The sequence below is a fragment of the Podarcis erhardii genome, assembly GCF_964252035.2.
Source record: "Podarcis erhardii genome assembly, chromosome: 4".
Lineage (NCBI taxonomy): Eukaryota > Metazoa > Chordata > Lepidosauria > Squamata > Lacertidae > Podarcis > Podarcis erhardii.
The window spans coordinates 60,179,035-60,199,481 of NC_138508.1; the positions used below are offsets into that span (position 1 = coordinate 60,179,035).

Genomic DNA, 20,447 nt, shown 5'->3' on the forward strand with positions numbered 1-20,447 from the left:
ATGGTCAGGAGTCCTGGGAGTTGTAGCTCAGCAGCACCCGAAGGGTGGCGGGTTCCTTGTCCCTGAGGCATGAGAATCGCTCTGAACCCTCTAAGGCGCATGGTATGCGCTAAGTGTGAGCATTTCGGCCACCAGCAGGACTCGCTTCTCCAACTTCGCGCGGGACTCAGAAAGGCGCAATCGGGGGCACCTTAAGTCTGTTTCTGGTCCCGACCTGGTGCTATTGGAACACAGTCCTAACAAAACCTGCGGCGCTGAACTTGCAAGTACACGTTCCCTGGACTTCGACTGTGTGTGTGTGAGAGAGAGAGAGTGTGAGAAAGAGATCGACCCTACTGCGCAAGCGCCATTCATTTCCATGGGAGTTCGCCCCCTGAAATGCACAGCCCCCTGAAATGAATGGCGGTGGCAAGAGTCGTGCCTGGTGGATCGTTCCCTAAGCCATTGAGCAAGGTTAGTGGTCGCTGGAGACGCAGGGAGGGAGGGAGGCTGTCAGAAGCAGCTGGAGCCCACCCGGGCAGATTAACCCTTGGGCTGCTGAGTACCACCAGCCCATTCACCCGCTGCCTTTCTTCGGCTGCTTTCGAGAGAAGTCAGGCTAGGCGGCGAGGCTGGTGTTGCGGGCTGATGCAAAGGAAGGGGCTTGAGGAGCTGGGGAGGGGGAAAGAGATCTCTTAGAGATCTCTGCTGGCTCCAGAGAGGGATGGCTGGTCGCACAGGCGGCCTCCCCAGCTTTCTGGGGTTAACTCCTCCCCGCAGGTTCAGCTCGCCGAGGATTGTTTTCTGTTTGGAAATCGGAGAAGCGGGGAGGCTATTGACAGGGAAGCGAGCGCTCGCTTTCCCTCTGGAGAGCTCAACAGCTGCTCTCGGGCGGGCAGCGCCTTGAAATCTATTTAAAGAGAGGGAAAGGGGAGGAGAACAAAGCGGGGATGGATGGAGGGAAGACGGGAGGGAGGGAGGGCGAGGAGGGAAAGAAGGAAGGAGGGAGGGAGGGAGGGAGGGAGGGAGGGAGGGGAGGAGGACAAGCCGAAGCCTCTGAGGGGGAGAGCGAGAGAGCGAGGAGACAACGGCGGAGCAGCCGCTTTGCAGCCGGCCTCAAGATCTCACATCTGTACACTCTCCGATCGATGGCAAGGAGGGATAATATTTGTCAGCTGCAGACCTCCCCCACCTTTTCCATCTAACCCAAGAAGGAAGGGAGCTGGAGGAGGCCGTCTGTCTAAGAGGCAATTCCTCTCGGTTCCAAAAACAAAACAAGAATTAGCCCGTGATAAAAGAGGAGAAAGGAACCCCGCAAGCGAGTAAAATCCGAGCACTGAGCTGTAAAATAGTCACCTCCTGCCTGGTCCATGGTCTAGCTAAATGCAAAACCTTGGATTTAATCAGTATTGTCTGCCTTTTTTAGAGTGCTCCGATCGTCAACACTTGTAAATCCTATTGAGTTCATGGAGAAGAACGTCCAAGCAAGGGGGCCTAAAGATCGTAGTAAGAATTGGGATTTTACACAGCATATCCTTGACTTGGATCTCTTTTTGTGGGACTTGCTTCCAAGTAAGAATGCTCAGGATAGAGTCTGAACGTATCCCAGTCCTAAACACAGTATTTGGGAGTTAGTTCTGTGAGAAACAGGGAGCTTCTCCAAATATACGTTTAAGTGTGAAAGGCGAATCAGAACATGTCTGTTATTTCGACCTAAGTGATTTGTGGATCGCAAATCATAGTATGCACAATACTATATAAATTGATTAACGGTCTAATAGACCCCCTGCAAAAAACAACAACAACCAAAACCCTTCAAAACCCTTTTGGAGAGGAGCCTTAATCTGGGGCTGTCAAATGAGACGTGTAGTCTGATCTTGACTAGGACTGCAACCTTACCCTTGAGGCCCAGGGCTTTCCCATTTATTCATTTTTTCCAAGAGGGCACTAAATGCCGATTTAATGTTCTTACGGAGGAAATCTTTGCCAATGTGGGCTCTTTTGCAGAGGGTTTCTAACTGTGGGTTTGTCCTGAGTGTGGAGGCTTCACGGTGGTTTCAATAGGGCAAAGAAAAGCAGTGCCCTCCTAATTTGGCGCGCGCGCGCGCGCACACACACACACACACACACTGCCCTACCCGCCTCGCTTGATGTCCTTGGACCGAAGCCGAACCGGCTGGATGCTGCGCCCAGAGACACAAACGAGGCGAGGAAATGCGTCTGATTCCAACGGGAATCTAAGTGTGATTCCCTACTCTACATACGACGGGGCACCAGTAAAAGTCGCTCCAGTTACCCAGGGACCTCGGCTTCACTGGGCTGTGTGGGTCGGAGCTGTCTTCCTCCCCACCCCCACCCCACCCTTGGCCTCCCAGCGAACGGTTCGCGCACACATGGTCCGCATTTTGCACAGAGGGAGCAGCGTGTTTCCTTTCGCTGCGCCACGATCTGCCGGAGGAAGGGAAGGAAGGAGGCTGCAGATCAGAAGAGGCCGAGGCCGAACTGCAGCCTCGGAGGCGTCGCGCACATGCAGAGTACCTCGACCGCGAGCAGAGGCCGGGGTCTCCCCTCCTCGAGCGCGGCCTTCCCCGGAGGCGCGGCGCGCCAATGGGCCTTGACGTGGCTGCCCCCAGAGCTAATCGGCGCTGGATCCTGCCTTCAAGCGGCCCTTTGTGCGTCGGCCCCTCCGAGGGAGAGGGTGGGAGGAGGCCGGAGGCTCTTAGTGCTTCCCCGCCGCCTGCGCTGGGGGAGGGGAAAGCTGGCCCCGGGTCTTGTTTGCCAAAAGAGAAATTTCCTGGCGGGATGGAGGGGGGCGGCGGCGGAGATCTCCAGGGGCTGTGAATGCCTCCCCCAAATCCCGCAGGACCCGGACCCGGAGCAAAGGCTGACATGCCGTCTCCCACAACCTCCAAATAAAAGTCTAACTTATTTGGAATTTACTTTGACATAAAAGAGCCCATACCTGAAGCACCACGATTTGGAAGTCAGTGCTATTGAAATGAACCCGACTCTTATTTTCAAGTCATCGCGCCGAGAAACTCAGTTTCAGGACAGAATATGGATTTAAGGTGTTTAGGTGCTGCTGTACACACAGGTTTCATGACAGTGTCGATATATGGTCGTTGGTCCCGCCTGTATCTTTCCCCATTTAATCCGGATTTACCCTGTCCAAGAAAAAAACCTAGTGAGGTCACATCCAGCACATGGCTTTCCCCAAAGAGCCCTGGAAACTGTGATTTATCTCTCACACCATTATACTTCCCAGCACCCTTAAACTACAATTCCCAGGAGTCTTTGTGGGAAAACCAGGGTGCTTTAAATATCCTTTGAATGTATGACGTGGATGAGACTGGAGTTAAAATAGCAGAAGTGTGGGTGGCAAGGTGTGGGTGGCAAGGCGCCATGCTTATATACCAAGAGGGTGTAGGGCAAGGCAGAAGCAAGGCTGTGGCTGCACAAGAGAAACTGGCACGGCCAACCTGGTGCGCTCACATAACCACGGCCTCACTATTGCTCAGCTCTGCTCCATCCCTGTAGGCAGCAGCAACACCCATTGAGGAGGATGGCAGGGCATTGCCACACCACACTGACCATTCCTGTGGGAATATAGGAAGCTACCAGGCCATTGTTCTATATACTGTCTACACTGGCTGGCAGTGGCTCTCTAGGGCTTCAGTCAGGAGACATTCCTAGCCCTACCTGGAAATGCTAAGGATTGAACCTAGGACCTTCGATTTGCAAAGCAGATGTTCCACCACTCTGCTGCCCCCTCCCTTCTTAAGGACCTATTTGCTACATCTGAATGGCCTGTTCACAACATTAAGCCCTCATCTGAAATCACCTTTCCCTCCATAGGGCCCATGGAGCAAGATGACATTGCTTCACATCAGAAACACTTAAAAAAAATATGAATTTCTGAGGAAATGAGTGTAGGGATCTAAGCCCACAACAGAGAGTATAAAAGAGAAAAAAACTTTGATGCACATCCACCAACAAATTGCATAGAACACTTAGTCTGAAAACTAATGAAGGTAGCAAATCTAAGGCCTATGGAAGTTAAGGAGACTGGAGGTCTAGTTCACAAAGTAGCAGGTGAGGTTAGGTGATTACACTCTTCCTACAGTCTGTATTAATGCAGCGAGGGAATCCCCTCACTGAATGGTCATCAGTATCAAAAACTCCTGGACACAGAAAAGTAGACATTAGAGAAATGAGTTGTAGCCTAACTTCCATCATAAACTAGTTTCATTTCTACAGATTTGGGGTGGGGGAGAGTCATTCAGCCATGAGATCTTTCAAATGCAGGCTGAAGTGCTACAGACCAGGAACCTCATATGCTCTTTGTAGGAATTCTTCCTTACAACAGCAATGCTGTTGCCATATTTTGAAGAGCAAAAAAAAGGGCACATTTGCCAACTTCTACCATTAATTATAGATTGCTATGATGGCTCTCATTCTGCATACCCATGAAAAAGAGGATGTGTCCTGGAAAAAGAGGACATATGACAACCCTGTAAGGTTCAGAAGGTAAGACTGTGACTGGAAGCATGTCTCCTGCTCCATCCCCAAACTGCTAATTCAGTCTCCACTCAGAACCTAGTCACAATTCCTTTAGAACAGTGGTTTTCAACCAGTGTGCCATGGCAATCTAGGGTGCCTTGAACGATGGAGGCAAATTGTGCCTCTGGGGCTGGCCCATGGGTGCTGGTTGCCAGGAGTTGATGCAGCCTCAGAGTAAGCAAGCAAGCGGGTGAGGGAGCCCAGCCAGCCAGTCCACCAGCCCTTGCTGTTGAGAATGGACAGACAAGTCCCAGGCCCATTTGGGGCAGTGTGAGGAGACACCTCTATTTGGGCGGGGGGGGGGGCAGGTCAGAGACCAGAGGACTCCCAAGGAGAGGGGAGAGGAGGCTGAGGGAATGAACACTGCACAAGAGAGGGTGTTTAAAAAAGGGTGAGAGGCTGCCAACTCTGCAGGCAAGGGGTGACATAACTGGGCTCCTGAGCCCCACAGGGGTGTTGCAGAAAGAACATCCGGTAGTTGGTTAAGGGAGCCATGGACTCAAAAAGGTTGAAAACCTCTACTTTAGAGGATCTCTTAAGTGATGTCCATGAAAACACCAGCATTTGCTTGAAACCACAGCTGGGTTGAAACATTCCAGGAGGCTTAACTGGATAGGGCTTAAAACCAGGCATGGCCAAACTTGGCCCTCCAGCTGTTTTGGGACTACAATTCCCACCATGCCTGACTACTGGTCCTGTTAGTTAAGGATGATGGGAGTTGCAGTCCCAAAACAGCTGGAGGGCCACGTTTGGCCATGCCTGGCTTAAAACAAAGACAAAACTCCGAAGGAAATTCCAAATAAACACAGTCAGTGTTGCAACCTGAGCAAGAGAGGAAGAGGGAGAAATTGAGTGATTTGGTGTGAAAAGGTTAAATATTGCAAGAAAGTAGAGAGTTAAAGTTTGGAATGTCAGTTGGCTCAATAATTTTATATGCCTTTTCATCAAGTAATTAATTAAAAGGTAATATATTTTCATAATATGATAATCTCAGGATAAGTACCTCTTTTGAGATACTGAAATAGATACATAAATAAGTTATGGTGATGAAGAGGATAATAATAAAAAGCATTCAGATACTACAAGTGCAAGTGCTTGACGTGTTTGACTTCATACGACGTTAGAAAGTCCCTGATACAGAGCTGGGAGGGCAGGAAGACAGTACCCAAGTGGTCTTCCTCCTTCTTTCCCCCCTGTGTGTAGATCATATATTCTGAGCACAGGATATCCTGGGTCCACAGCCTCCTGTGTGTCTTTATTTGTTCTGGGAGCTGGTGCTGCTAGATGACAGTCCCAGCTTCATTTATGCTGCGTCTCCTTAACTAAAGCTTTCAGGCTCTCTTTGCCTGCATTCTCCCAACCCCTCCTCGCATTCCCGACTGGCCTTTTGCTGCGGGCAGGAAGCCTGTTATTTTGTGACCGCTGATTAGGCGGAGAGCAGCCCCGCCCCCAAGCCATCCCTGTCCCCCTCTCTGCTCCTAGAGCTACGCTTCGAAGAAGAAGCCCCCTTGCACCAGCCGTTTCTCCCCTCTTGGCTCTCTAAAATAGAGAGGTTGTTGTATTCTCCCACACAGAAGCGTCACGAACAATGCTTACATTCAGCCCATACAGCTCCCTTCTGTGGGACCCTGGCAAGAGAAGAGCCATTCTTTAGAGTGCACGACAAAGAAACTGCAGCCCAACGGGGCTAAGGGAAGGCTTTGCAGAATCAGAGGCCGAGTTCTTCAAGCCACTGTCTCGGAAATAGGCCTCGCTGTGCAGACAATGGGCTCTGCCAGGGGAAAGAGGGCTCTTGAAATCACTTAAACCGGCCTGTCTGATGGGAATGTGTCTAACAGTGCGAGCGACGCTGACGACCACCGTTACAGCCCTATATGAAGCACATCCCTTTGGAGTGGCTGCGGTGATTGAGCCCTTGAAGCTCCGTGGGCCTTATTCCCAAGGAAGGTCTGGAGTGGCCAGACCTTCAAAATCTGCTTGTCGCCCATGTCATTGTGCAGTTAGTAAATAAGACTGGGGAGAAGTGGCCCCAAGTCACTTGTAGATCGTTAACATCACTTGGTTTAGTGGTTTGTTGATGGCAACGTCAGCCACTTGGGGCTTACCACGGATCACTCAGGCAGGGAGAAGGGAAGAGCAGAAGCGGGTTGAGATGGAGGGATTTTTCACAGCTGTTAAAGGCACATACACAGCCCACTTACTTCGGACTAGTTGAATCTGTTGCTAGAACACCATTCAGGTTAAGAGAACTACGAATTTGGACAGATTCATGGAGGAGAAGGCTATCCATAGCTACTAGCTAACATGGCTGTGCTCCAGCCTCCCTGTCAGGCAGTAATGCTTCTGAATACCAGTTGCTGGAAACCACAGGAAGAGAGAGTGCTTTTGGTGTTCCTGTCCTGTTCCCACAGGCACTAGGAGAACAGGATGCTGAGCTAGATGGACCATTGGCCTGATCCTGCAGGCTCTCATTATGTTCTTAAATACTGAACACACTCGGTATATGACTGGGTCCTCAACAAATAGCCACCTTCTTTCAGCAGACTTTATTAACTTTTTACTGAATGCTAACTCACAATTTAAAACTCAAACGGATATAAATGCGAAAAGAAACAGTTGCGCATCAGTCACATGAGGCGGAGCGTGTGCCTGTTGGTAGTGGGACTGTACGTTCCAAAATCATCAGGAAATTTCTATTTGGGCCAATCTTTTCTAGGTATTTCAGGAAACTTTCCACTGAGCTTTAGGTCTCCTGCACCAAATCAGTTTGCAACCAGCTTTTTTCATTTGGCTAGCTGGTCTGCTGTCCAGTATGGGCTGGGTGGGAGAAGAGAGTCTTGCATTTCCTAAGCAGCTGGTTTAGTTAGTAGTTTAAGTATCTTCATCTCAAAAGCAAGGAGCCCATCCATGGTCTCAAGTTGGGAAGGTCACTTGGGCCATCTCACTGCCCCATGTTCTTCCACCAAGGGCTCAGGGCCAAGGAACTGAGGGTCCCAGGGCAGGTCAAAGGTCTGGGCCTTTGGCTCTCTCCATTGAGGCAAAGGTCTGAAGACTTAACTCTTGTGCCCCTGAATTGCAGCAGCAGTGCATTCCCTGGGGATGGCTTAAGAAATAAATAAATGGAAATGTCTGCAGGCTAGCAATGAAGCCAAGTTGTCTCTCCTCCACTCCTTGCCGGTATACTTTCTTTTTTAAGGCTCTTCACTGGCTTGTGGACTTCTGGCCAAATTTACAAGCCAACTGACTCTTTCAGCACTGCCTGGCCCCTCCAACAAATGTACTTCAGATGTCACTATAAGGGTGTCGTGTTTATAGTTCCAGCTAAACAGCCTGGGACTACCAACCTTGGTTTCCTGCTCCCCGTCATCAATGATGTATATAGGCAAACCACTTACTCCTTATCTCCTTTTAACAACCAGAGGGGTTAAAACAGTCATTTCCTTCCCCCACCCTCCGCCCCACGGAAAGCCTACGAATAAAGTGGAGATTCTCATCTGGGTTTACTGACTACGATTGAGCAACGGCGGGGGGAGGAAGCGCTGCTGTAGGTTAGCGCGAAGCATGTAGCTTAATTGGGTTTAAAACCTCACTTCAATACTAAGTATTCACCTAAGGGTGGGTGTGCATGCGTGTGTGTGTGTGCGTGCAGGGCAGTGCAGGATCCACTCTTTGGCCGTCCTGTTTCAGCAAAACAGGGTGTTTAAAAGGTAGCTAATCCGCATGAAGTGGCCTTGAGCATGCGCCCCAAATTGCACGGGCGAGCAGAGCGCACGAAAGATTTCCAGCCAAAGAGGCAGCAGCTGTTAAATTTGTTGCGAGAAAAAACCTTTCGCCAGGCAGAGGTTGTTCTGTTTTGCTCTCCGCCTAAACAGAACCATGCACCGTTGAAGAAGCAATGCCTTCCTCCCCAGCGAGCGAGCGAGCCAGCTTTGCATCCCTCCCGCCCCTCCCCCCTTCTTAACCGGCTGGATTTGACCTTGGCGGCCTTGGTTGAGGCTGTTGTTTAGCTGAGGCTGCCGCTCAGGGAATATTTCACAGGGTGAGTCTCTCTCCTCCGCCGCCGCTCCTTTCAGCAACTGGTTTGCTCTTTGTATTGCTTTTACCTTTCGCAAGGAAAAACACCTCCCAGGATCTCCTTTCATCCTTGTTGCTGACATACGCTTCCTCTTCTTATCTGAAAGACCACCAAACCGAATCAACCCTATTTTAGGGGAACCGAAGAGGAAGATTTTGTTTGTTTGTGGACTTGGCTCCGTTTATTTCCCTCCTCCTCCTCCTCCTGATCCCAGGACCACCTTTTCTCGCAAGGAAACCCCACCGGCCATACGAAAATCGTGGTTTGCATTGGCTTAGACATGCAAGCGTGCTACACCGAGCCGGGTCGTCGATCGGGCTGCAAGACGGAAAGGAGACAGCGCTGTGTGGCAGGAAATCATTTGATAGGCCAGGGCAGGGGAAACAGCAACAGCTACGAGCCAGTTAAAAAACACAACCACGGGAAAAGCCCCGAACAAAATACAGCCTCACGTTCTAAATCCAAGAGGCATCTGAAAGAGACCTTTATGAAACAATAGATGGGGGGGGGGAGGTGTGGTGTGTGTGTCCATGACGTGAGCCCTCTCTGCAATAACAGCAGATCGATCCCTGCTTTTTCACAAATGCACCCACGGACAGCATGTTCGATGGTTTTTATATACACAGGCGTCCGTAAAGCCGAGAATGTAAATAGTTGCCTACACGCTGAAATTTTAATGTAAAAGCAGAGCGCCGTATGTTTGGCAGCCTTTGGCTGCCGAACCAAGAAAACAGACCGCAAAACTCGGGAGCGCGAGCGGATTTGCAGCAAAAGTTGACTCGCTACCAATCGCGATGCAAATCGGGGCTTTGGAGCAAGCAGAGGGGAGGATTTATTTATTTACATGTCCATACAGGCGCATACATCCGTGCGCGCTGGGGCGCCCGACTGCACCGGGAAGACCACGGGGAATGGGTGGATTTACTGCAGCCCAGTGATCTAAGGTGAATGGCTGCGCACGGGAAGGGGAAAGAGGCTCCCGGGGCTGCGGCCCCATCCTCGCGGGTGGCAGCTGCCGAGCTGCTGCAGAATTCCCCTCTTGCTCGCCTTGCCTGCTTCCTCCGCGTCGCGCCTGCGCGATGAGCTCCCGAGGAACGCCTGCTCAGGAAGCGTGCCCGGAGCCTTACCCGCCTCTGGAGCGGCCTCTCCGGCCTCTTGCTCCAGCAAGGCATAATGCCACATTAATATGAAACGGCTTGCTACACAGAAAGGCGTCGCTAATTAGGAAATTGATGGGAAGGGGGGCACCGGCGACAGGCTTTGTGAGCTGCCTGTCGGAAAAGCAGAACAGACCGGTCCCTTGTCCCGACGCTTCCCCAGCCCTGGAAACTTCTCCAGGCATCTGGGAGTAGCGGCCATCCGGAGGTGCGGGAGAGAGACCAGTGGGCCAGTGTGGCTTTGCAGTTTGCCAGCCACACCCTCCATGAGTGGAAGGATTTGAAGCTCTTTAGGGAATGTTGCGCTTAGATGAAATCCAAGGCCTACTTCTCTCTCTCTAGTGGTAAACCAGGAGTGGGAAACCTGTGGTCTTCTCAGAAGTTGCTGGACTACAACTCCCATTGACTACTGACCTTGCTGGCTGGGGTAGATGGACGTATGAGTCCATTCCATTAACATCTGGAGGGCCACAGGCCTGGGTCCTGCAGAATCCAGATAGGGCTTAAGAGATTGAATGCTCCCGACATTTTAGGGTGAGCGGAGAGTTCCCAGCACACAGCAAAGGAGCATGTAAAGGAAAATGGCTAGGTGAGAACCCTGATCTCTGACTCCGTTTTTCTATGTGGATTGGACTCTGCAGGGAAGTAGCAATGGTGGCTGGTGCCCATCGGTAGGGTGGAAGGCAAGGAGGCCATCAGTAGGTGGAGCCAGAGCCAATAATTCCCAAAAGCAAAGATGGATGCATGGACGGGGCCAACTATTTCTTGGCTTGCCCCCATCCTCTTTCTGAGATCTACAAGGGTAAAACTGAGACTAAGGAGGAGGAAGCTGACAGCCAGAGTCATCCCCTGGGCTAGTTATACACCAGAAGCCTGGCAGGTAGGAACTGGATGAGAGCAGACTGAGGTTGGTGGGCACTGCCCTCTTCATAGCTGGCCAAGCCAGCCTCCATTTGATCATCCAAATGTCATAGACCAAATGGAGCAAACAGCACGCAGACCTAGTGGTGGGAGGAAAAAATCCTTAAATAAGAGTCACGGGGGAATGATTAATGGACTTCAATGTCTGTACACTAATGCGCAAAGCATGGGAAATAAACAAGATGAGCTTGAGCTCTTGGTACAGCAAACTAAATATGACATAATAGGCATCACTGAAACCTGGTGGGATAAGTCCCACGACTGGAATGTAATAATAGAGGGATACAATCTATTTCAGAGAAACAGACCAGACAAGAAAGGAGGAGGAGTGGCATTATATGTCAGGGATGTGTATACCTGTGAAGAGATCCAAGATTTAGAACCTCAAAGCCAAAGTGAGAGCATTTGGGTCAAAATTTGTGGGAATGTTCTGGGGTGCAGGAGAGGATATACTGACTAATTATATCCTTATCCAACTTGTACTAACAAGTTCCCAAAATATCAGCAGAGTTTATAGACATTCCCCTTTAAGTACGCAACGGTAACGCTTGCACAGGTTCGCTAGAACCTCTATAATAATTACTCTGGTAATTTCCCCTTTGTTCCCTCTTAAAATACAAGACACGACACAGTCTTTATAAAAGTATAAAAGAGTTTACTCACGTTCTGTTCACAATGTGATCCCAGAAGGTAGGCAGGCTTAAAAAGGTTACATGCAGTTAGAATCTATCTTGTAGCAAGATGTTACTGTCCTCTCTTGGCTGGGAGCCAAGAGGGCATGTTGCTCCTTCAGAAGATGAAGATGGCAGAGAGGCAAGAGGCAAGAGGCAAGAGAGAGAGTGGCTGCCTGCCCTGTGCTTTTATCATTACCACCTGCACAGGTGAGGCCACACCCACCTCTGGTCACATGCGGAGGAAGTCCGTCCCCAGGAAGTTTACCTGCTTGCTGGACAGACATCCCTCCCCATGTTCTAACATGTACACTCTAGGAATGTTGTCATTGACTGCTCCTGTGTTTACATCCCACAAAATTAAGGGAGAGAAGAATAACAGTGACCTCATTGTGGGAGTTTACTATAGATCCCTAAGCCAAACGGAGGACATAGATGATGCCTTCCTGGAACAGATGGCCAAGCATGCAAAAGTAAGGGAGATAGTAGTAATGGGGGACTTCAATTACCCGGATATTTGCTGGATGTCAAACTCAGCCAAGAGCATAAGGTCAAACAGATTCCTCACTGGCCTTGCAGACAACTTTGTTGTCCAGAAAGTGGGAGAAGCAACAAGAGGAACAGCCATTTTAGATCTGGTCCTAACGAATGTTGATGACCTGGTTAGTGGGGTAGAAGTGGAAGGATCATTAGGCGCGAGTGACCATGCTCTTCTGAAGTTTACTATACAGCGGAAAGGAGCAGCCAAGCATACTAGGACTCAATTTCTTGACTTTAAGAAAGCCGACTTCATAAAACTTAGGGAAGTGCTGGGTGAGATCCCATGGACAGTAATATTAAAAGGAAAGGGAGTTCATGATGGCTGGGAGTTTGTTAAGAGGGAGATAGTAAAAGCACAACTTCAGGCAATACCAATGAGACGGAAACATGGAAGGTGCCTAAAGAAGCCAGGGTGGCTATCTAAAGAACTTTTAACTGAGTTAAGATTAAAAAAGGATGTGTACAAAAAATGGAAAAGGGGGGAAACCACCAAAGAGGAATTCAAACAAATAGCCAGCATGTGTAGACACAAAGTCAGAAAAGCTAAAGCACAGAATGAACTCAGGCTTGCTAGAGAGGTTAAAAGCAACAAAAAAGGCTTTTATGGGTATGTTCGTAGCAAAAGGAAGAACAAAGAAACAGTGGGGTCACTCAGAGGAGAAGCTGGTGAAATGCAAACAGGGGACACAGAAAGGGCTGAACTCCTCAATGCCTTCTTTGCCTCAGTCTTCTCCGATAAAGAAAACAATGCCCGACCTGAAGAATTTGGAGCAAATGATTCAGCAGAGGAAACACAGCCCAGAATAACTAAGGAGATAGTACAAGAATACTTGGCTAGTTTAGATGTATTCAAGTCTCCAGGGCCAGATGAACTGCATCCAAGAGTATTAAAAGAACTGGCAGATGTGATCTCAGAACCACTGGCACTCATCTTTGAGAATTCCTGGAGAACAGGCGAAGTCCCGGCAGACTGGAGGAGGGCAAATGTTGTCCCTATTTTCAAAAAGGGGAAAAGAGAGGACCCAAATAATTACTGCCCAGTCAGTCTGACATCAATACCAGGGAAGATTCTGGAGCAGATCATTAAGCAAACAGTCTGTCAGCACCTAGAAAGGAATACTGTGATCACCAATAGTCAGCATGGATTTCTGAAAAATAAGTCATGTCAGACTAACCTGATCTCGTTTTTTGACAGAATTACAAGCCTGGTAGATGAAGGGAATGCAGTGGATGTAGCCTACCTTGATTTCAGCAAGGCATTTGACAAGGTGCCCCATGATATTCTTGTAAAGAAGCTGGTAAAATGCGGTCTTGACTATGCTACCACTCAGTGGATTTGTAACTGGCTGACTGACCGAACCCAAAGGGTGCTCATCAATGGTTCCTCTTCATCCTGGAGAAGAGTGACTAGTGGGGTGCCACAGGGTTCTGTCTTGGGCCCGGTCTTATTCAACATCTTTATCAACGACTTGGATGATGGACTCAAGGGCATCCTGATCAAATTTGCAGATGACACCAAACTGGGAGGGGTGGCTAACACCCCAGAGGACAGGATCACACTTCAAAACGACCTTGACAGATTAGAGAACTGGGCCAAAACAAACAAGATGAATTTTAATAGGGAGAAATGTAAAGTATTGCACTTGGGCAAAAAAAAAAAATTTAAAAAAAAATGAGAGGCACAAATACAAGATGGGTGACACCTGGCTTGAGAGCAGTACATGTGAAAAGGATCTAGGAGTCTTGGTTGACCACAAACTTGACATGAGCCAACAGTGTGACGCGGCAGCTAAAAAAGCCAATGCAATTCTGGGCTGCATCAATAGGAGTATAGCATCTAGATCAAGGGAAGTAATAGTGCCACTGTATTCTGCTCTGGTCAGACCTCACCTGGAGTACTGTGTCCAGTTCTGGGCACCACAGTTCAAGAAGGACACTGACAAACTGGAACGTGTCCAGAGGAGGGTAACCAAAATGGTCAAAGGCCTGGAAACGATGCCTTATGAGGAACGGCTAAGGGAGCTGGGCATGTTTAGCCTGGAGAAGAGGAGGTTAAGGGGTGATATGATAGCCATGTTCAAATATATAAAAGGATGTCACATAGAGGAGGGAGAAAGGTTGTTTTCTGCTGCTCCAGAGAAGCGGACACGGAGCAATGGCTCCAAACTACAAGAAAGAAGATTCCACCTAAACATTAGGAAGAACTTCCTGACAGTAAGAGCTGTTCGACAGTGGAATTTGCTGCCAAGGAGTGTGGTGGAGTCTCCTTCTTTGGAGGTCTTTAAGCAGAGGCTTGACAACCATATGTCAGGAGTGCTCTGATGGTGTTTCCTGCTTGGCAGGGGGTTGGACTCGATGGCCCTTGTGGTCTCTTCCAACTCTATGATTCTATGATTCTATGATTTTAGTAATCTTGTTGCATGATAGCTGCTTTGAGCAGGGGTTGGGTCAGATGACCTCCTGTTATTTTATGTGAGCCCCCACCAGACCTCAAGAGATGCAGCTCCGACAAAGGTTCAGCACCTCAATGAGAACTGGGCCTAAGACATTCCTTTTTAATAGGGTTCTGAGACCCTCTGCTCACTTTGATGGAATGTAGACACCTCCTTTGCTGAGTTTGCATGTCACTTGTTAGACCTCTTCAGATTTTTTGAAGCCCTCATTTTCTTGTCTACAATTGACTCCTCCCTACAACCTCTACTTGAAAAACAAATATAGAAAAAGCATTGGCATTTGAGAGATGATTTACTATGCAGTCCTCAAACTGTTGGACCAACTGTGCTCACACTTTTGCTGACTTAATTGCACTGATTTCTGCAACTGTGGACTGGCCTAAGCAAAAATATATCACATTTATATGTTTGTAGATCTGTCTAAAATGAATGCTTACATTATGAATACGTTTTGTTTTAATTATCAAAAGCTCCATGTCAATGAGAATGCATTTAGACAGGCAGTTCACTAACTACTTAGGATGCATGTGGGTTAGAAGGAAACTTTGAAACACTTCAGAACTAAACTTCAGGCAGCAATATGACCTTTCATAGATCCTTTACTCTGTCTTCATCATTATGAAACAATGGTGTTACCAGTGAGCATCTAAGAACTCCAGTTATGTATACTGGCAGCTGCCAGAATGCCTTTGGCTAAACTCTTGAGAAGGAAAGAACAAGAAGAACAAAAGCAACTGGCTTAAAAATGTTTAGAAAACGATGACCTATCAAAAACTCTTCAATACAATATCCATCTGTATTAAATGTCCAGTTGTCAGTGGTTCACAGTGTGTCTAGTGAGATCACCTTTCCACATAGTATATTTAAATTTCTTTTCTGTAAAAGTTATATTTTTATTGATGTATGCAAAAATCAATAAATGTTATTTTAAAAAATAAATATGATCCTGCATCTGTTATAATCTGAAAAAGGTACTCTGCAGCTTTCTGCTTTATTGGCACTAGTGTTTTCCATTTGCCAAGTTGTTGTTTTATTCCTGCTGAACGTTTGTTTGTGAAACTCAGTAGATTCCTACCACATACAAGCCAAGTCCCTAAATGAGTACCAATGAACTTTTGTGGCTGGGCAGACATTTCCATAACTGTAACAACTAGAAGGGGAAATTGTAATCTAATTTGAAACTAATTTGTCCTAAATCTAGCATGGGATATGGGCCTCTACTAATGCTGATCTGGTGCCACTGAACTTCAGGGGTGCTGGTCTGCTGATGTGTAAATAAGGGCTTGCATCCCGTACATCAGGCGTGGAAAGCCCTTTTCTGTTGAAGACCACATTGGCTTGGGGGCAATCTGTTGAAGGCCACTTGCTTGAGGTGGGTGAGGCTGCAGCCAGTGGTGGGCAGGCCCAAAATCAGAACCAAAGTGGAAGAGGCACCCCCTTCTCACCTTTCCTACCACCCACCTCTCTCTGTGCCACCATCTCGCTTTCTTCCATTTCCCCTTCCTTGGCACCCTCATGAAATTAGTTGGCACTTGGGCTGCAGGCTGTCCTCTTCTGCCATGGGTGAAAGTGCTACATGTAGGGGGTCCAACTGAAATGGGTAAAATCCATAAACCAGTGTTGTTGAAATTATCAAAGCACAAGGGTTTAACAATGCACTTAATTTGCATTATTTCAAAGGTCTTAAAAACAAGCTGAACTTTCTCTGAACTGTGGCTCTTTCAGTGGAAGTAAGTTCCATTCATCTATTTCTAAATGAATGTGTTTATGATGGGACACCAGACTGTAAAGGAACTACTTACTTCAAAGCAGTTCTGTAGGTTTAAAAATGTAAGAGTATTCTTGATTATGGATTGCAGACACAGCTATGCTTCCCCTGCTGCAGTGTTCTATTGCAGATGTCCAGAGAGGAGACAGATGCCCAGAAGGATATACATGGACACGACAAAGATGGGAGAGAAGACAGGTTTTGAATACATGAGTAGTAGAATATTGTCATTTGAATGACAAAAGGAAGTACAGGAAATATGAGACTCTGGTAGCTCAAGAAGGCCTTGTGCAATTGAGTACCAAAGGGGGATATGGCTTCAAATAGTCATGCAGGGTATCAAATGAGATGAAGAGCCAAATTTTTTACCCATAATATTGCACAAAAATGACAAGGTTACCTGAATTTTAAGCCATACCAGCCAGCCAGCCAACCAACCATAATTACTGCTAGATGTTCCTGTTAGCATCACTGAGAAAAAACAGTAGGCATTATATAGTGCCCCCCCTCCAGAGTGGTATTAATAGTACTTGGTGAGGATGCAGTTTAGATCAGGAAAACAGTGTAGGGGGGGGCAAAAGAACCTTCATGCAGTGCTGCTGCTCTGGTCAAAACAGAAGCCCCTGTCAGTTAGGTTGCGATTCACTATCAGTTGAAATCTAAGGCCCAAAACTGAAGGGATCTAAAACATCCAATAATCAAGGCAGATTAAGATTGGTTGGCTCCAAATTTTTTTTTTTTGGGGGGGTGCACAAGAAAACATGACTGTTTATAAAATAGAGATGCATAAGTCTGGTTAAAGGAACCAACATCTGGTGTCTATGATGCCAGCACCAATGTCCATTTTTCAGCCATTTTATTCATCCTTCTATATCACCGCAATGGCCATGTGAGGTAGGTTAGGCTACCCAAAGCAGGAAGTGTGCAAAAACAGTGATACTGTGTTAAGTGAACATGGTTAGAGTACTTTCTTTTTGTATTTTCTCCTAGTGGTGGTGGAAGCTTGGGAAAGGGCATTCTCTGTGGCAGCCCCTAAATTGTGGAACTCCCTTTCCACCTTCATCATGCAGCTTTCAGCAAACGCTGAAGATTTTTTTTGTTACCATGGCTTCTGACATTTGATATGTATGTTTTCCGGACCCACCTTCTTTTTATAAGTTGCTTTAAAAAAACCATGAGTTGTTTAAGTTGTTGTAACCTGTCCTGAGAGCTTTGGGTAAAGGACAGGTAATACATTGTAATGATATCTAATTATTGTTATTGTCATCAAGGTTGGCAAAAAAACCCCTGTTTTCAGCTGGCTGCATTGTTAAATGGCATGTGCTGAGGTGTTGTAATTTTGTTGTTGTTGTAAAACTTACAACATTATAAGCATGTTAGTGTTTAGGATACCATAATACTTTTTTGCAGTATCTTATTTCACACATTCAGTTTGGGGGAAGGGGTCCCTATTTTTGGGACTGTACCACCTTAATCCAGCCATGCCTACAAAGGACAGGGAATGAAACCCTGGAAAGCTGTTGCCAGTGAGTGCAGAACAATTCATTATAAGGAAGCTTCCTACAAATACCATCTTATTTATTTATACAGTCAAGTCAGTCAGTCTGCTGTCCTTCATCCGAAGATCTCAGGGTGGTTCACAGCATAAAGATACAAGATAAAAACACAAAATACATAATAAAAACAAGAACAAAGCAAACCAGTAACTCCCCCATCCCACAAACACATAAAAAAAATATAGGATCTTAATCAGCAAAAGGCCTGGTTGAAGAAGAATGTTTATGCCTGGTGCCTAAAGGTGTACAGTTGTACCTCGGGTTAAGAACTGAATTCGTTCTGGAGGTCCGTTCTTAACCTGAAACTGTTCTTAACCTGATCTGTTCTTAACCTGTTCTTAACACTTTAGCTAATGGGGCCTCCTGCTGCCACTGCACCGCCACCGCACGATTTCTGTTCTCATCCTGAAGCAAAGTTCTTAACCCGAAGTACTATTTCTGGGTTAGCGGAGTCTGTAACCTGAAGCGTCTGTAACTTGAAGTGCCTGTAATCTGAGGAACCACTGTATAATGAAGGAATAAAAAGGCCCATTCTAGTGCTGCTACTCTCCAAACCTCTCATGGAGGAGACACACAAAGAAGGGCCTCAGATGATCATTGCAGGCCGGGTCTGGCTTGGTTCATATGGGGAGAGGTGGTCCTTGAGGTTTTGTGATCCTGAACTGTTGTAAGGTTTTTTGGGTCAGAACCAGCACTTTTAATTGGGCCCAGAAGCAAATTGGCAGCCAGTGCAGTCAGGTCAGAATTGGTGTAATATGTTTAAACTGTCTTGCCCTGGTGAGCAACTTGGTTAGCTGGCAAATTCTGCACCAGCCAAAGTTTCTGAACCATATTACACATTGCAGTAATCTAACCTAGAGGTTACGAGAGCATAGACAATAGTAGCTGGGCTGTCCCTGGCCAGATAGGGGCATAGGTGGGCCACCAGCCTAAGCTGATAGAAGGCACACTCAGAATAATTATACTACACAGCTTTTGTAGATTGTATCTTTCAGACTGTAGGAGAGAGATACAGGTTTGTGGTAGGGGTTGATCCTTGACACCTGGGTCAAAACTCTAACATTCAGCCTACGCCATCAAAGCTCTCCAGCCAGCTGAAACACATCACCATCCAGCACCTCTTTCAGCACTCTTTTTCTATCTCACATGCCCTTTCTCAGTTTTCTCTCCCTGGCCTCTTCACCATCTACCTGTATTCCTGCAGCTCCCAGCTCCCTGTCACTAAATCCCTTCCCACATGCCTTTTCATGCTCTGCAACATCCTCCCACCTAATCATCCCAGACAATTAGCCCTGCCATCTTTCCTTTCTGATTCCAGGCCACAACCATGTCATATCCCGGCAGTAAATGCTGGCAATTTGCAAGCTCCGCAAGGCCACTCTGCTCTTCTTCACTTGACACAGTCCTTGACACTTGGGATGCATAGAGGGAAATGAGAGAGGATGATGGAAGAAGCATTTGCCCAGGCCATGCAGAAGCAGCCTTGGTGAATCAGCTCAGTCTTTTCTATTGGCTCATATCAGTTTTGAACAAACTATGTTTTGAGGGAATTTCACAGGATACTATAAAATTGGGTGCAGCAATCTCCCACCAAATTTACCTATTTAATAAAGCATATTTATTTTCTGTCTCTTGCTGAAGTCCTGATGCATATTTCCCCCCACTGATGACAATGCAGCCTCACCAGGAAGAAACAGCAAGAGTTAAAACTGGCCCATAGGCAGCTAATCTCACTGTTGTGGGTTCAAGTCCCACACTGAGCAAAAGATTCCCGCATTGCAGGGGGTTAGACTTGCTGATCCCCATGGTCCCTTCCTACTCCACAATGCTATGATCTCATGTGTCAAATGGGATCCAATATGATCCAATAAATGTGCTTAGGATAAGGGAGCAGCCCAACAGATGGTACATTCCAGTGCAGGCAAGTTGCTTGACAATCAAGGCTTCTAAAACCAGTGGACTCCAGTAGTCTCTTAGAGAAGCTAACAGTCTCATCCACAACTAAGAAAGAACTCCAACAGCCACAATTCTAAACATATGGAAGGCAACAAGATTCACAAGAACAAGAGGTTCAAGCCCTATCTGTGTGATTTACTTTGCAGGTACAACATATGCTAGGATTTGTTTCCTTATTTATTTGAGCAAGTATTTTTACATTGTCCTTCATTAAAAAATCCCAGGGAGGTTTGCAGTACATAACAATAAAAATGGCACATTAAAAGCCAACACATATAGTAAAAGCAGTAACAACTACAATAGCCGGACAAATCTCAGTAGTACTGGAATCAATGACCAGCAAAAGTCTGAGTGAACAAGTAGGTTTTCAGAAGCAGGACTGGGACTGGCCCTGGGATAAATAGCAGCCTGGGTGTGGAAGAAGAAGAAGAAGAGTTTGGATTTGATATCCCGCTTTATCACTACCCAAAGGAGTCTCAAAGCGGCTAACATTCTCCTTTCCCTTCCTCCCCACAACAAACACTCTGTGAGGTGAGTGGGGCTGAGAGACTTCAAAGAAGTGTGACTAGCCCAAGGTCACCCAGCAGCTGCATGTGGAGGAGCGGAGACGCGAACCCGGCTCCCCAGATTACGAGTCTACCGCTCTTAACCACTACACCACACTGGCTCTAATATCCATCCGCCCTCCCCACCCCCCCCCCCGCAGCCATGGTCAGCTTTACAAGGCCACCCAGAGGGTTTATGGGGCTCAGTACTGGTGTGATGTTGGGATCCCTGCTGATGCCCCCTGCAAGGACCCATGCATGTGTGC

The 20,447-nt window shown here is 47.4% G+C and overlaps 1 long non-coding RNA gene across 4 annotated transcripts in view; it reads right to left on the minus strand.

Annotated features, from left to right (window-relative positions):
* Positions 1 to 2,727: 2,727 nt before the first annotated feature.
* Positions 2,728 to 20,447, minus strand: part of LOC309340258 — a 62,566-nt gene continuing 44,846 nt past the window's right edge. The window contains exons 3-5 of one of the 4 annotated variants that reach the window (XR_014155896.1): positions 16,159 to 16,245; positions 8,643 to 8,713; positions 2,728 to 3,143 (exon numbers count right to left, since the gene is read on the minus strand). This is a non-coding gene — a long non-coding RNA (uncharacterized lncRNA). Of the gene's footprint in view, positions 3,144 to 4,646; positions 8,714 to 16,158; positions 16,246 to 20,447 lie in introns of those variants that run through there. The other 3 variants (XR_014155895.1, XR_014155898.1, XR_014155897.1) reach the window with 3 other exon arrangements.